Below are 17,155 nucleotides of genomic sequence, written 5' to 3'. Positions count from 1 at the left end.
ATATTATAGATGCTGCAGTATAGAAAAATCTTTGCAATATTATATGACACAGTTGTAATTTCCCACCCCACACCAAACAAGTCATCATAAAATCCTTCTGCTTCTCATAACAGTCTCATAACAGATTTAGTTTTCCTAAATTCCATCACCCCAACACTTAACCTATTGCTGACCTGTTGGACTATTTCCATTCAGTCAGGGATCTGAAAATGCTCTCTAAAACAAGCTGCCAATAAATCATTTCTGCATGGATTATATACATGCACTAGAAAACCCAAACAAACCAAAAACCAAATCCCAACCAACAGAAGATAAATTATTAACTTCTGCCAATTCTTACAGTATCCTGTCTCTAAGTGTCCTGCCATGTTGATTACACAACTCAAAAACTGAACTCAAATATATCAGAACCAAGTTACAAGTATTACAGCCCTCATTAATATGTAGGTACCCTACAAAACCAAAAGGCATCCAAAAAGCACTTCTCACTTTAAGGTGTGCAGCACAGAGGCATTTTTGATACAAATCCTTAGGAACAGAAATGAAAACAAAGTAACAGGAGGCATTTCCACATAAATAGGTTGTCGGCACAAAGATGTATAAAGAGATCACATTGAAAAATGTTTTATTGACTCACAGTTTAACTTTTTTTTTTTTACTTGTTATGGAATACATACTCCAATAGAAAATTCAGTGGCTACAAAAACGCATTTAAGAAACCTGAAAGAACATCTTGATGAGGAGTTAATTCTGGGAACATATATGAAAAAAACTAAAACAATTTAAAAGGCTCATAAATTAAACTTTCACAGGAGTTGCATAATGAATAAACAAATATATTTGAAGTATTAGTTTTTTCTGCCACGAAGTGTGAGAACTTTTGAAGGCATTAAAAGAATTGCATAATTACTTCAAATCAAAGGAAAACAAAAAACAGAAGAGAAAAATTTCATTCTCAATATATGGGTTATCTTGTAAAGTGGAAGATTCACCGGTTTCACAGCAAATATTTCAAATTAGTTAACATGCAAGCACATTTATAAAGCTATGGCAGGCAGCCTACAATAACAAAATCATCTATGATTACACAACTCCTGGACCTCATTTTTTATTCATTTATTCTAGCCATCCTGCATTTAAATCATGTTCAAAAAACTTGAGTAAATTATAACTAGGAAAAAACCATGAACTGATACAATAATCTAAATTATTTTCAACTTGTTAAAAAGATTCCTCTGCAACTATAAAGACAAAGAGCATAACACATATTTTTTGTCCTATACCTTTTTCTTCTTCTACCCCTCAAAAATGTCTTCAAATATAAATTCCAGCTCATGTTTCACACATTATTATACCTTTCACAACAGGATTAGTAACAAAAGAGCAGCTGGTTACTGATGAGTACAAAATCTTTCTATACCCAAATAGTCAATATGAATCAATTCATTTTAGGAATCTGCCCTTCTCAAACCTGATCAAAGCTTAAACAACTTCAGATTCATAAATATGAAATTTCAAGTGACTGAAAAATACACATTCCTGATGCAAATGCATGGCCTGGATGCTTAACTGGCTCACATACTGAACCCTATTGATCTACACGGGTTGGATCCTGTTTCTTGCTTCCAGACCATGCTCATGGAAGCTCTATTTGGTAACAATTCTGCGTATTTCAAGTATCTGTAAGAAAAAATAACTTGTTCTGTAAACAGATCTTTTTTATTTATTCCAGCTAGCAAAAGCCATTCTTCCCCTAACAGAATTGTTTATACTCACTGTTTTCAGATAATTCCAAAATAACACTGTAGCTACGAAATGCAGACAAATATAAGGAAGGAAAGAGTTTCCATGGTATTATAAATCCTACAAATTCTGTCACAAATCTGACACTGAAAATACAGTAACACAGCAAAGCAGAACCCTATATATAGTGGAGGTTCACTCACATTTAGACTATTTCATATACTCTTGCTATAGATTTGGAAGTTCTCTGCAGCTACATATAAAGCCCTAGATTCCTAGAAAGCTACTTTTGAAGTTATTTAGTTAGGCTGTTCCACTGTAAGTCTTCATTAAGATAGTCACGACTTAATTAAATGCTGAACACTGCATTTGCTGAGTCAGACATACTTGTCTCAGTTTTACATCTACTGCAGTCCTGTTGTATTAAATTTCATACAAGCAACCACATCACTTCCATTAAATTCCAGAACACACAGTACAGGGTCTGTTCCCAGCTCCTGGACACTGGTGAACATTTCAGTATAAATGCTATAACATGTGGGTTACAGGAATTTTTATTGGCCAGTGACTGTGGCAAAAGGTTAGCATAAACCCATATCTTCATATAAAGTCTACTGCTTGGTACAGGAATTTCACAGCCATATACATTCAGAACCACATTTTTACTTATTTACTTAAAACTCCCTACGTGTAATACAACCTCCTGCATGCTAGCACCTACTAAATCAACACCAGTGAAGAGAATCAGCAGGAACAGAGTTTCCAATGCACTGGACAGGATATCCCAAGAGGAAAAATCAAGACATCTCAAATACACACCTTCCAACACTATCCAAGTTCAGTCTGCCTTAGGGAACCATGCAAAGTGCATCCAACCCAAGTTTTTAATTCTTTTGCCACAACTTAGAGCCTTTCTTACTCTGGACTTAAAATGCACATGAACTTGAAGTGCAGCCCTGACCTCCATAATTGCTATGTCAGGGTCTACCACACACTAGTCAGAATAACTTAACACTAACAAACATCTTTCCCAGCAGAACAACTTGGGTGAGTGATCCTGGAGCTATAAATTAAGGAGATCTTTCAGAAATCAAGGCAGATTGATCCAAGATTGGCAATACAAAAATACACACATTTACATGCAAAGTGACTAGACAAAGACAAAACAAAATGTTTTAGAAACAATCTTTCAAGATTCAACATAAAAGGACACACAGAAATACAAAGTTACATTCAGGTTTCTAAGTTTAGAATGCAATTCTACCAAAAGTACAAATAGATCGTCATATATCATTTAATATAAAAAGTGTGATGATTACCCAAACAGATTTTGAGGAAATACCATTTTAAAGAAGTGATTATAAATCAATCTATTTAGGCACTCATGTCTATTTATTAATTTTCCTCTCCTTGTAATTAACTAACTTTTAATCAAGCCCTCAGCAGCACTCATTCAATCAAAAAATAGATTTTCCATACTGTTAAATGCACAGGACTACTTCCGAGTTTTATGGAAAGAGTCACTAAGTTCTTTCTATGTAATCTGTCATATTTCAGCTTCTGTGCTCTATGGTATCTTATTTTGAAAATAAATGTATTTGAGAAAGTTTGACTGTACTGTATTACTGACCAAATCTGTTATCAAGTCTGCCACTGAAGAGCTCAGAACAGAAGCATTAGAGGGGGAAGCATAATCCATTACCTCTAAAACATGAAAAACCATCTCTAGTCAAGGCTTGTCCCTTTACCTGGATCATAAATTATCAGATAAACACAAAGAAGTTGCAAAATTTCAGCTTGGGATTTAAAATGAATGCAAATATGCCCTTTATAAGGCACACACCTATTGCACAGCTGATTATAATTAAAGAAGGCAGTGACTGAACACTTCAATCTCAGGTGTCATCAGTAATCCTATAATCCTCTAATAAGGTGGTGTTTAGACTGAACTAGTACCTGGAACTGCTTCCAGGTGATCCACATTGTGAAAACAAGCTGTGTAGTCACAAAAACAGCAACAAAAAAAGCTACACTTCTCTCCAGAACCACTAAAAGTTACTACACAAATACCACAACATACAATCTAAAGGTGGTTTTTTAAAAATTAATAAAAAGTCTGCCTTTGCTTTCATAAATGTAAATGCAGTTTTAAATGCACTTTTAAAAACTGAGGTTAACACAGCTATAAAAAACAAAAACGACAAGAAAGTGGGGAGAAGAGGACTCAGCTGGGGGAGATGACAGCAACTTGTGCAGCCCGGCGGTGACCTGTGAAGCACAATCTCATCCTGCTCCCTCCTGCCTGCTCTGCACACACTCGGGAGAAGCAGCAGCAGGCCAGCTCTCTGCTGCAGCATCAGGGTCAAGTAAGGATTGCAGCAGAGGAGGAGGAAGAAGAGAGGACTGCCATTGCATTCCATTTTTGCCATTTTTCTTTGCTCCAAGCCATTACTTAGAATTCACTGGCTAATCAACTCTGTATTCCACCCCCATCTCAATTAATGATGCAAAACAGACAAGATAGTTGTTTTGCTATTGCAAAATACATGGCCCTACAAAGAGACAGGGAGAAAGCAGATCCTGGTAAGAACTCTCCCATTATGCATATCCCTCTTAAAATCACTCAGGTCATGAAGCTAGCTATTGTATTATTCTTTACACAACATACAGTTTCCAATAATAACAACAAGAAAGGGCAATGACACATCTATATGCTTGAAAAAGGCAGATGTGCAGACACTACAGTAACTTCAAAACCACACCAAGGACTCGGGGCTGTGGAGGGAAGAGTGGCACATGTGAACTGAACTGATGGAGGTGCTTGTGCTCTGAGATACCCCACAAGCCTCTTTGAGAGCACATGCTCAAAATCATTTCACAACATGACAGCAGCAAGCACCACCAGAGGAAACAGCATCAGCACAACATGACAACAGCAAAATCACCCAAATTCACCTTTCCCACCTTCTCCTGTGGAAGTTACGAGCACTTAAAAATACAGTGCTAGAGAGCAGCAGAAAATATGGGAAGCTAATATTCACTGCCAAGAGTTCACCTGGAAAAAGGGTTCCACTGAAACATTTCTTCTTGGGATAGTGGTTTTCAACAGCAGGGGTGGATATCCGTCTGCTCTTGCCACAGAGGGTCATTTTCAATGATCAGTGACAGAGTACGAGAGGTGAGGTCCGGGCAAAGAACGCACAATGCGAACATCACTTCCAAAACGTGGCACTGCCAGGCTGGACTATTCCCCTCCCCAACTTACTTCAGGTTTTTGCAGTATCAGCCCAGCCACGGAGATGTGCAACGCCTACAGCCTCGGGCCAAGGCATTGTTGCATTTGACAGGGGCCGAGCCGGGGCCGGCTCGGCGCCCTGCCCGCCCTGCTCCGGGGTTTGCCGCTCCCGAGGCAGCAGCCGCAGCCCGCGGGCTCCGCGCCCCGGGGCACGGCCACCCGCGGGCAGGGCAGCGCGGGGGGCCGGGCCGTGCGCGCCCCCGCACCGCGGGGCGCCGGGCGGGGCCGGGGGCCGCGCGTCCCCCGCGGGAGGCAGGTGAGACCCCCCCGGTACCACTCACCTCCGCGGGGGGAGGAGCCTCCTCCGGGCGCCGCAGCGGCTCCCCCTGCTGCCGGCTCTTCCGCCGCCGGGCCGCGCCGGGCCGCCTGCCCCGCTCCGCGCTGCCCGCGGCCGCCGCGACCGCCCCGCTGCCGCCGCGCGCGGCTCGGCGCACCTACGCCGCCATTTTGTCTCGCCCTGTTGTACTTAACGTGAATCCGACATGACACTGATTACAGCCCAATGGAGGCTCATTAAAACCTTACCTACCCCGCGCCCCGCCCACCGCCCCCCGCCATTGGCCCGCGCCGCGCACGCCGCTGCGCGCTCACGGGCCGGGGGGCGCTGTCCGTCACCCGCCCACACCGGCCCCGGCCCGCCCGGCAACCGGCCCGGCGCTCCCATTGGCGGGCGGCGCCTGTCAATCACGAGGCGCGCCCCTTCCCCGCGCGCTCGGTCCCGCCCACCCGCGGGAGGGGGCGGGGCCGGCGGCTGACACTGGCCGCCGCCGCCGCCACACACTCGCTCGCCCCGCCCACCCGCCCGGCTCGCCGCTGGGCCTCGGGCGCTCGCGATTGGCCACCCGCCGAGAGCGGGGGCGGGACTTCTCGCAATCCCGCCCTCCCGTTGGCTGCCTCTGCCGCCCGTCCGGCACCCCCCAGCCCCCGGCCTCCCCACCCCCCCGCCGCCGCCCCACCCGCTCCCTCCCGAAGTTTGTTCGGGAGCGCGAGCGCTGCCGAGACACCGGCGGCGGCCGCCTGAACCAGCTCGGCAGGGCGGGCGGGCGCGCGACACACACTAATGAGCAGCGTTAAATATTGAGCGTCACGCGCGTGCCTCAGAGCCTGGCACCAGCCCGGGCGGGCGAGATGGAACAGCATGCTCCCAGCATAACCCTCCCAAGGTGCCTGGCACTGGCAGCCGCTTATCGCGCACACACACACCCCGCACCGCCGGGGGAGGGAGGAGGGGGTGGGAACGGGGACGACGACAATGACTCCCAGCTCTGCAGCCACATGCAGGTCCCTGCAAGTTTCGCCATGCGAAGCACAGGGACTTCTCTGTCACCCCGTCTGCGAAAGAACAATCGCCGCCTCAGAAAGACAGGGTGGGAACATGCAACACAAAAACCTCAGCCATCCCCTGCTTCCCTCCGCCGCTCCATTCCCCCTCTCCCCACCCCATCCAACCCAGCCATCACCTCCTGCTGCTGCTCCCCCTCCCCTGCAAAACGCAGAGCGTTGCAATGCATTTACCCAGCGCAAGTGTCTGCAAACACGTGCATCAGCCTCCGATGCTAAAGGAAAAAAAGTACCCAGCCTAGTGACAAGCCCCCTGCGCTGGGAGAGGGGAGGGAAAGGGGGTTATTATGGCAAATTGCAGCCTGTCACCCAACGCAAAACAAACCCCATCGCATGCTCCCTATTATCCCCCGCATAAACTCCTGGGAATCTAACCTCGGATGCAGGTTCCCCCCTTTGCTTGCAATGACCTCCTTTCTCTGCCCGTGTGTGTTTCTGCAGCAGCGGTTCCTGCGGAATGTGCTGCCCCTGAAACGCGATCGCGGCTCCTCTCTCTCTCTCGCTCGCTCGCTCTCTCCGCTCTGTCTCTCGCTCGCCCGCTCGCTCTCTCTCCTGGCTGCAAGCAGAGCCAGGAACACAACAACAACACAGCCTCCCCCCACCCCCTTCCCCAAACACATACACACTGAAGAGACCCAGCCAGGAGAGCCAGACGAGCCGGGGAGGGGGTGGAGGGAATCCCCAGCCAGCGGATTGATTGCACCAGTTACCTTCCCTAAGCCCCTCCGCGAGAGGGGAAAAAAGAAGATGAATACAGAGAGAATACCTTGTCTCCCCTCCTCCTCCTCCGCGGGGCTCCTCTTCTCACTCCAAAATACTAAAAGGTGGACGGGCAGATCAGAGACACGCGTTCGGCTCTCGGCGGGGGAGGGGAGCCACGCGAGCAATTATCATTAATTTAGAAATTAAAACAGAAACCCACCCCAGACCTCCAGCCTCCCCGGTGCGGGCGGACGCAGATTGAGAGGACTGGTGCTAAGACACAGGACCTGATAACAGCTAATTGAAAGGTTAATCTACATAGGCTGTGACAGAAGAGGTCCCTCCCCACTTTTTTATCTGCTGTTGGCAAGTGGGAAATTGGGCTCCCCCCACCTTTTCTCCCTCAAAAAAAAAAAAAAAAAAAAAAAAAAAAAAAAAAAAAAAAAAAAGAGAGAGAAAAGGGGCAAGGCGATAAAGTTTGGGGGGCGGCGCGTCCCCTGGGCGGGAAGCGGCTGTGGGAAGTGGCCAGCGGCGCCTCCCGGGGGCCCACGCCGCCCCCGGGGGTCGCGCCGGGCTCTCGGTGCCACACGGGGCGGTGGAGCTGCCGCGATGGGAGCGCCCCACAGGGCTGGGCTGCAGCCTGCCACAATTAGTCTGAGGCGTGCAAGCAGCGTGAACAAATCACAGATGTTGTCCTCCCGTTGAGTTTGTACATGTAACAAGATGTTACGAGGAATATATTTTAAAGAACAAGGCGATAACACGTACGGACCTAAAGCTCGGTTTGCTCCACGCTGCCTTGACCGGTGCTGCCAAAGGCCTCTCACCATGTCAAAGTTTTCAGTAATCACAAAATATGCTGAGTTGGAAGGGACTCATCAGAACCTCCAGTCCTGCTCCTGAGGTTTTGTGATGGTTTGCTCACCTATGGCCAGCAAACAGCACTTTTCACCCAAGCATGGCACGACAAGATACATGGGGCACATCCCACAGGGTACCACACAAGGGAGGGAAAGGCAGCCTACCTACCTGAGCATCTACTCAAGCAGCACAGCTAGACATTCCCCATCTTCCCAAACTTGAAACATGACTGCTCCAGAGGTCTCCTCAACATCCTCTTTGCCACATCTTGAGGATGACCTGTTGTGTTAGGTGCCTGTCTGCAAAGTTTTCTAAAAATATCTGGTCCTGAAGAAGAAATTATAAAAGCAAAATTCTAAAAAATCTCCTTAAGAGTGGGTGGAAAATGACCTTCTACAATTAATTATGAAGGTCTTCCTAGATGATGTACTGCAAGCAGACCAGTAAGGAAACAAAGTTTCCATTAAAAAAAAAAAAAAAAAGCGCATTAATGTTTAGTGCAACTTCAGTCAGTCAGTTGCTGGAGATACTGTGTAAGAAAGCTCTTTGGTGATGTTTCAGAGCACTGTAAAATTGTATGACCTACTTACAGAAAATTACCGGGTGAAAATAATATTCCAGCATGTATCTATCACACCATAACCATTGACTGAGGTTTTAGTTTTTTAACTGCCAGATGCAGCCTTTTAAACATAAAGAGGGAAATTGAAATGTGTAGTGACCTAATACTTGTTGGAGAATCCGTCAAGGTTCATGTATTATGCAGGACCTAGCTGTGATTTAAAATAGTTTGTAAATTATTGGAAATGTTATAAATCATTTCAGCACAATTTGTAGCACAGTGTCACATTTGCAACACTATTCTGAATGTTGTGTCAACATTTCCATCAAAAACTTTTTTTTCCCCAAGAAATTTACAACTTGGTTAGTAGTAAAAACATAAAAATAATTTCTTGAAACTGCAATTTGGCATGGCCACGTCCCAGTTCAGGAAACAAAACACTGGAGAAAACTCAATAATCTGTTTGGCCATTTTGAAATTATGAGTGTGATGAGAAAACATAAGTAATAGCACAGAGAAAAATCATAAAAGTCTCTGGTTTAAATAACTCCATTAGTTCTTCTCAATTTAACTCTTTTCCTAAAAAATATATTTTATAGGATGATATGGCATTGGGTGTTGTGTTCCAGTTTTAAAAATATTCAAGAACCTTTTGTTTGCAGAGAGACTTTTATGGGTCTTGACATTTACAGATGTACCTGATATTATGTAAACAGTGAAATTAAGCACATGAACCTCTTTATACATCAATCATCGTCCAGCAAACTCAGATCCATTGTCACTGTAAATTATACTATTTTCCAGAATTATAACTTCAAGAGAGCTATATCATGGCAATTTAGTGCAGTTCAGTTTGAGATAGTGCCTGTTACACAGAGAAACCTAAGTACCTGGAATGCTTTGGATCTAACTGAGACTGTCTAATATGTTGTGTGCAGTTTGGTTTGTCATCTAGATAAGAAATATTTTTGGTTTATTGTACAAAAATGCCCTCAAGCCTGTATTAAAAATATCTATGGAAAAGTAATAAGCCCATCAAGGAAGTTAGTGCAAGCAATAAAATTTACACTTTAGTATATCTTTTATGGGCAGACTTTGTGGGATTTCTCTCCCATAACTCCTACAAACTGGTGAAGTACAACTAATTCCCCCAAGGACTAACAGGTGTCTAAACACTTGTACATTGAATATACCCATTTCACCTGCTAAAAAACATACCCTTAATATTAAAAAGAATATCTAAAATCAAAATAATTTTCCTATGTATTCTTGTAGAAAGAACCACTTTGGCCCATTTCACTTTGTTCTATGAATCTCTTTGCATTTATTATATTTTAAATAATCTTATTTATAGGATTTTCGCCCCACAGGAAAATATGGAAAATATTCCCCCATGGAAAAATATATGTGATTGCACATCTACATTGGATAGTATGTAGTAAGCATATGCTTCTCCTCAAACGCCTTTACAATTATTCTAAAAATCCACTAACACTGCTATTTTTGGATCACAAGTGAGAGAAAAGCAAAAAGTTAAGGGCTCTGCATAGTCCGAGTTAAATTCAGTTCTCAAAAATCAAAATCTGAAAATTGCTGTATATATGTCTGTGGTGTAAGACATGCTGGAGACTACTGCTTGAATGAAGCCCAGACATGTGCAGAACAAATTCATCAGTGTACAACAAAGAACACAGAATTAGAGTTTGAACACTTGCTTGAAATCGGTAAGAAAATTCTTGTGCATGAAATTAGTGCCATATTAAGAATTTCCCTGTGAGGGCTTTAATCACTGATGCAGTTCCATTAGAACTAGTGGGGCTGTTACATATTTAGAAACAATTATGTAGTTGTCCATGTTGGTATGGTGACAGATCCCTATTTATCTCTGGAACTGCTGGAGGGTAAAATCCTGGCCCCTATCAAGCTCTGGCAAAATGTCCTCTGACTTCAAGCAAGCCAGGATGTTCCTTCTATTATTACCACACATAACCACATATTTGACTACAGCCACCTGGAAACTGCATCCCCTGGCATATACCGATGAAAGAAGTGACCCTGGGGAGAAAAGTCATCCTAAGAGAGCAGCGAGTTTTGTCCCAGTCTCTGCAGTCATCCCGAGCATGTCCCTGCCTCTGAGCTGAATGCATAAATTCTTCTACCTGCTCCACCTCCTCTGCTCAGCTCACCTGCCAGCAGGTTCCCTGAAGTCCTAACCTTCAACCTCATATTCCTTCTGGACTAAACACCCTTTTCTTTTTATTCTTTAATTTGTGATATTTTCCCCCCAGTCTTTTATATTTTAATTTAATCTGAAAGATTAATCCACGAAACTGTCTACTCCTCTGAACACAAGCAGAATGCTTCTTATGGACGAGAATATGCATTGCTGCACACAACAGAGCATCACTGCCCAACTCAGGCACTATAGATTACATTAATATACACTCATATATTTATATACACACAAAGTGAGTAACCTGTGGACATATTTTCTGATTATTTGCTCTCTCATCTATTACATTTAATAAAGTTGAATAATAGTGTAAAATAGTCTCCTGCTGCCATTTTTCTGATTCAGGTGCTTTTTAATTCCTGAAACTAGCAGATTATAAGGTAAATGCTATAGCAGTTTCAACTCAGGATTTGTAATTGGCATAATACTGTAATTTGGAAATAAATGTTTGTGGTAGATCAGCTGTCATCCCACAGGGAGGGAGACAGTGACTGTTTATAATAAATCCCACGTTCCTTTCTACTCTGGCGAATATACCACACTGCTATATCAAACTACTTTACAATCCTTAATGAATTAGTTCCTGTAAGAGCTTTGTTAGGTGACTGAATATTATTTTTCTTGTTCTCCAACCAGAGATATGCAAAGCATAAAGCAAAGTGGTTAGAAGACGATGCTGGCCTCAGGAAAAATCTGGGCACCTGAGTATTAAGGGCTCTATTCTGCCCACAAGAGATGCAGTTTCAGAGGTCCTGTGCTAGTCATGGAGAAGAAACTGCTGGCCTGGTAATGCACATTTGAGACCTTAGTAGGAACGTGTCTTTTTGTATCTATTTACTATAATCTATTTATCTATAATTAACTATGCTACCTGTTAAAGAAGCAATGGGATGAATAGAACCTGGGAGTGCAAAGTTCTAAAAGCAAAGAAGGAGAAAACCAGGTGGCTCTTACACATGACAATGTCTATAAGATGGTGTCTTTCATATAGACAGTATCTCACAGTGGATGTGAAGGTTCTATTTATGCATGGTAAAGGATTAGTAAGTGATTAATAGATATTTTAATAAATGGCAATCAATTGTTATGGGTCCAATGGGTCAATAGGGTTTTTTACAACAATAGCTCATCATCTCTGAAACACTCTACCAATGTAGTTAACCTCTATATGCTTTACATTGAAACACCTGCTAATCTTGTGTTAAACCTGGCAAATGGAATCTTAATATAAAGTGTGACTCAAAACAAATTTGCTGGAGAAAAAAGGATTAGCACCTAGGCTCCACAGTAAATTGTTAGTTATAGCTGTACTGGATTTAAGTTTCTCCTTTTGCCATGTAAAAGGCACTGATACGACAGGAAGCATTTTGCTGCTGAGTGCAAGAGTGGTGTTTTCGAGGCTAATCCCAAGAGGAGGGCTGGGATATTGCTGGAACTCTGTACCAGCCAGCATCACTGAACTTGATGCAGCCTTGTGTTTTTATACACATCTATGGTATAATTTTGTGAGGGCAGCTGACGAGATAAAGGGTGAAATTGAAAATGAATAAGGAGCAGTTTGCTCAGAGGTAGTGAAAACTGCCATAATCAGGGGCTGCTCAGGTCCTTCTTGCTCCTGTCCTGCTGTGTTTAGTTAGTCTGGTGAAAGGGGAGGATGCTGATGTTTGCAGGGGCCATTTTAACACCTCAGCTTGTCTTTGTGAGCTTTAAAGTAATTAACTCTCCAATCATTACCGGTTGACTTTGTCGACAGGTTTAGGTTTCCCTCCTGCTGTTCCCTTTGGGGATATTGGGTTGTCACTTTATGAGAGGGGGGATTCATTTTAAGGTTCACACCAAATCCCTTTCACAGCTTCCCAACAGCTCATTGTGTTCTCCATACTGCTGGAATATTCTCTTGGTCTCTGTTTTAATGAACATGACTTATATATCTTTTTCCAGATCCAACTGGACAAGCAGGGAGGAGGGAGAAGGGGGGAAGCTTCTCCAAAAGGCAAGTAGCACACTTGCTAAGCCCTTCAGATGAAAAGAGGGCCATCTTCGGTACTTAGAAGTCAATAAAAGAGACTGCAAAGGCAGTTTTGCTAAATAAAGTTACTTTGAGCTGTGAAAGGATTCTGACAATCCTTAATGTAACTGAAAGGATCCTCACAACGTCCAGCTGTGATATGGGTGTACTATATTATAGTTCAGTTTTAGCCAGGGGAAAATTTCAAGATCTGTAGTTGTTGCGATTTTTTATTGACCAAAGATTGCCAAGAAACATGGAGAGAAGAAGGTAGGAGAAAACTTGACCATATTCTTGTCAATCCTATTCTCATCCAGTTTCCACTCTATATTTTTAAAAATCCCATAATAAGCTGAAGAAATAGTAATGACCAGAGAGGCTGCTACCAGCTACATAACTTGGAGACTTCTGATGATACCTAACTCCTGGTGTACAACAGCACCAGAGTTCTGAAAATGTGACTGATGGGCACAATGACCACTTTTCAAACTCAGTGGACGGAGAAAACTCTCACCTACTGCAAAGCAGGTTGGAGTCCTTCCCCTTTGAACTTCTGCTCAGCATCTCCTGGCACACCAACATTCTCTCTAAGGGTGGGAGTTTGGGAAATAATCAGTGTGGCAAAACAGCTCTGAAATTGCTGAGCCCAGGCTTAGAAAAACCTTAGGTCTGTTCTGCAGTGTTTAGAAATTGAGCAACCTCCACTCTAGTCTTTTCTTTTTCCAGCTTGAACCAAGCAGAGTTTGACTGGTGTCAAGGACCACACTGCTATCTCCAGCTGGATTTTTAGTGGTGTCTGTATGATGTTTTGTTTATTTTCTTTGTTGGCAGCATTAGTTGTGAGGTTCCTTTGCTAAATAGAGCTCTGACTGCACAAACAATTTATTTCAGTCACTTCCTATAGCTGCCGGTACTGCAGCAGCTCAAGCTCCGTTAGCTAGACTAGAAGGCCTGTCAGAGTCAGGTGGCAACACACCACATCATTTCAAATACCCTTTCAGGAACCTTTAGATCTGCTCAATGCCCCTCAAAATCACCATTGGCTTGCTTGTATTGGGGGTGCCAACCTAACTCTGGGTGTTAAATTATCGTCATGCACAGAAGGATTTTGTATTAAATATAATTTAGGAAAGAAAATCTGAGGAAGAAGGGATTTGGAGGGCAGGAGAGACTTGTTTTTCTGTGTAAGGTAATATGAAAATGTGAATTAGAAGCTAGGAAGAACTAAGGTAATATACCGGTGTTGGAAATGTGAAGAGTCTTCTTCATATGAATACAACACAAACTGTCTCCTCAGGAGAGGTAGCTGATGATTTATCAAGGTGCCAGTTGCATTACCCAGCATAATGAAGCCCTTTGTTTATTTAATAAAAAAAATTAAAATAAAAAAAAGCGAAGTTCTACTTCTCAGCTGATGGAAGGACCTGGGCAAGCGGTGAGCTTGTTTCCTTAGCGCTGGCCAGACCCCCTCTGTTATCCTGATATTATTCCCCTTTGTTATTCGATATCCCACAGTGCCAGCTAAGTCAGGAGTTGTCACACTCCTCACTGGTGCAGCAGGATACAAAATAGCTGGGGGTGGGGAGGAGGACTGGAATGGTTAGGAGGTGGAAGGGAAAAGGCCTTTTTTTGTGAAAACAGTAGCACCAGCTGCATCCTGCAAGTCGCTAAATTAGCCAGTCAGTTGTTTTTCTTTTAATTTTTGTGTGAATTCAAGAATAGGTTGTGGATGTCTTGGCAACTCATGAATGAGGCTCTTTATGAAAGAATTCACCTTGCAGAGGGGCTGCTGTCAGATGCACAAGCCTCTTTCCATTAATTAAGCTGCAGAACATCCCCTCTTTTTTTTTCCTCATCCCTCTCAACGCCTGGATAATCAGACCCTGTGTCTTTCCATAACATCCACCACTGCCTCTCTCACTCCTCACAGTATTTCACCCACTCTGTTAATTCTGGGCTGCCAGATTTTTTTTCTTTTTTTTTTTAACACAGCTTATTGCTGCTAAGTGAGATATCATGCTGCCTGAGCTAATAACTAAGATGAATATTCTGCTCCACTGCAACTAGTAGCATTCTCTATGCATTATCTTCAGCTGAAGGGTGGCCTAAGAGCAAAGTTGGATATTTTCAAAAGCTCAGCTGGGAGTTAATCAACTCTTATTGTTTTTCGACAGGAGCTGGATGCTTAACTTGCACGCAGTGAGTCATCCCCTGGATTGTCACACACACTCAAACAGCCCCACAGAAGGTGCAAAGAACATTTCAGACATGCTAGAAATGACCTGCCATTAAAAGTGCATAAGCTAAACTAGTGGGTTAGGGAGTGATTACAGAAGTAATTATGCCTGAACAGACAGTCTGGGGAGAGAAGTTGGGTACCAGGAACCTCAATCAACTCTCAGCTTTGCTGTGGTCTCAACAAGATGTGTGACTGCAACTGAATAATCTTCAAGTTTTTAGTGGGAATATTTAGATACTGGTGTGCATTTATGAATATATACACCTGCTTTGGGAATAATCCCAAAGCTTATAAAAAATGAGGAGCTGACTAACATACCTTAAGTGTTTGTATGTTCGGGCTTAATTTTGTGTGGCTGATTTAAAATCCCAGTCATTAGGAATAGAAAAATATATGTATGGTGTTAATGACAGGCTGTTATAAATGATCTGTTCGTTTTCCTTCACTTCCAAGTAATGCTGAACATTAATTTCCTGCAAATGAAGCAATCTGAAGTAGAGCACACCAAATAATTAATCTTTGGAAACTCTGGACTAAATTAAAATAGTTTGAAGTTAAATAAAGAACTCATCTGTGGCCCCAGTGCTCTTTCTGGGAAGCAAGGGATACATAAAAGAATCAAAAAGAAAGCAAATACTGAGTTACCTAACAGAAAAGGAATCTACAAATATATGTAATAAATTCCCACATTACATCATAAAACTAACTTTCTTGCAAATGCTATCATTGCAAATGCCAAGGCACATAGGAGACCTTTCAATTAGTAGCAGAAGTGAATAAGCAAGTGGGAAATTATTTGCATTGGACATATGCATTTTCTATTTTGGGGCCTGCTGGCCTGTTTGGATTTTTTTAAAGATATTATCAAATTATCTATTATACTAGAGGTCTCCTTATACTGAGAATTGGGTGTGGTAGAATTTGAAATACCATTTACATGGTAAACTAGAAATTCTCTTTATTAATTCAGGCAGCATATTAAAGAACGTGCACTCACCATAAAGTTGATGCTTTTATTAGCAAAAGTTGACTTTTTAATTCAATGCTGTAATTTGGTTAAAATTAAAACGTAAGTAGAGTTGAAGATTTATCTGTAAATTGAGAATATTGAAGAATATAAGAAAAATAATTTCATCTTTACTAGGTTCAAGAAAAATGAATGTCTATATTTCAGATAAGCCTACTAATGCTTTATTTCTTTCAGAGTTTCACTTGTCTGATTCTTTTCAATCTTTCCTTGGCTGCAAATCTACAGCTATCTCAAACTATCAGAGACAAACAGTCTAATGGGAAATACAATGGGTGAAGAGATGAAATACAATAGTGGGCAGCAGGATCTTTTGAGTTTTAAAGGCATGGCATGGTATCTATACGTGGTGAAAGCTCCTTGCGACTGTTTCCTTGTTTCTAAAATAGGAAAGATATTAGCCTACCTCTTGGCAAAGCTCAGAAATGCTCCTGTCTGTAAAAAAGCTGAGGATTATTAGAGAGATGTTCAGCTTGGGAGTGGGGTTCTGAATATAGTGATGAACCCACTCAATTTCAATTGCTGCATATGAGCTTCTTTCTTCTTACAACAATTAACCTCTTAGAAAAGAATTAACACTGAGTTTACATGTTGACTCTATAGACAGTGGATAATTGCTCTAAAAAAAAATCATCTGTAAGTCCAGGAAATTACATTTCTCCTTTTGCGTCTAAAATTACAAACTTCTGACTTCCCAGCTGGTAATGCAAGCAATCAAAATCAGGTCTCCCGAGTGCAGTTGCATGACACACATGAACAACAATCTCATTTCATAAAGAATTAACCCACAGCCAGCTATGTTAACTGGCTCCAATTCATGCCACAGCACTGTAGCTCCTGCTTCACACAGGCACAAACGTACCAGTGAAATAACAGCAAACCTTTTTGTAGTCCTACCCTAACAGAGCTCCCTGGCAGAGGGAAAGAGTTTGGAATTAAGCACCAAAATGAAACCCAGAAGCTTTGGCTTCATTTTCTGTCTTTGTTACAGGCTGCCTATCAGTAAGGCACTCACTTAACCTCCCTGAGTTTCATCTTCTATCATACAGAGACAGTAATACCTGCTTTGGCTGTCTTTTTGATCTAGACTATAAAGAAAGTTCCATTATCTCCCCCCATCTCAGCTAAGACATCTAGACACTAC

At 42.6% G+C, this 17,155-nt stretch overlaps 1 protein-coding gene across 7 annotated transcripts in view; it reads right to left on the bottom strand.

Moving 5' to 3' along the window:
• KAT6B (lysine acetyltransferase 6B) overlaps positions 1 to 8,619 on the bottom strand; it is a 109,482-nt gene extending 100,863 nt beyond the window's left edge. Inside the window, exon 1 of one of the 7 annotated variants that reach the window (XM_063405887.1) lies at positions 6,755 to 8,619. The gene's annotated coding sequence lies outside the window, so the exon portion shown is untranslated. Of the gene's footprint in view, positions 1 to 4,798; positions 4,953 to 5,008; positions 5,292 to 5,319; positions 5,387 to 6,754 lie in introns of those variants that run through there. The other 6 variants (XM_063405888.1, XM_063405893.1, XM_063405894.1 and 3 more) reach the window with 6 other exon arrangements.
• Positions 8,620 to 17,155: the final 8,536 nt, after the last annotated feature.

Source organism: Prinia subflava, chromosome 9, assembly GCF_021018805.1.
Source record: "Prinia subflava isolate CZ2003 ecotype Zambia chromosome 9, Cam_Psub_1.2, whole genome shotgun sequence".
In the NCBI taxonomy this organism is placed as follows: domain Eukaryota; kingdom Metazoa; phylum Chordata; class Aves; order Passeriformes; family Cisticolidae; genus Prinia; species Prinia subflava.
The sequence above is the reverse complement of the archived record's forward strand: the minus strand, read 5'-3'. Positions and strand labels throughout refer to the sequence as shown.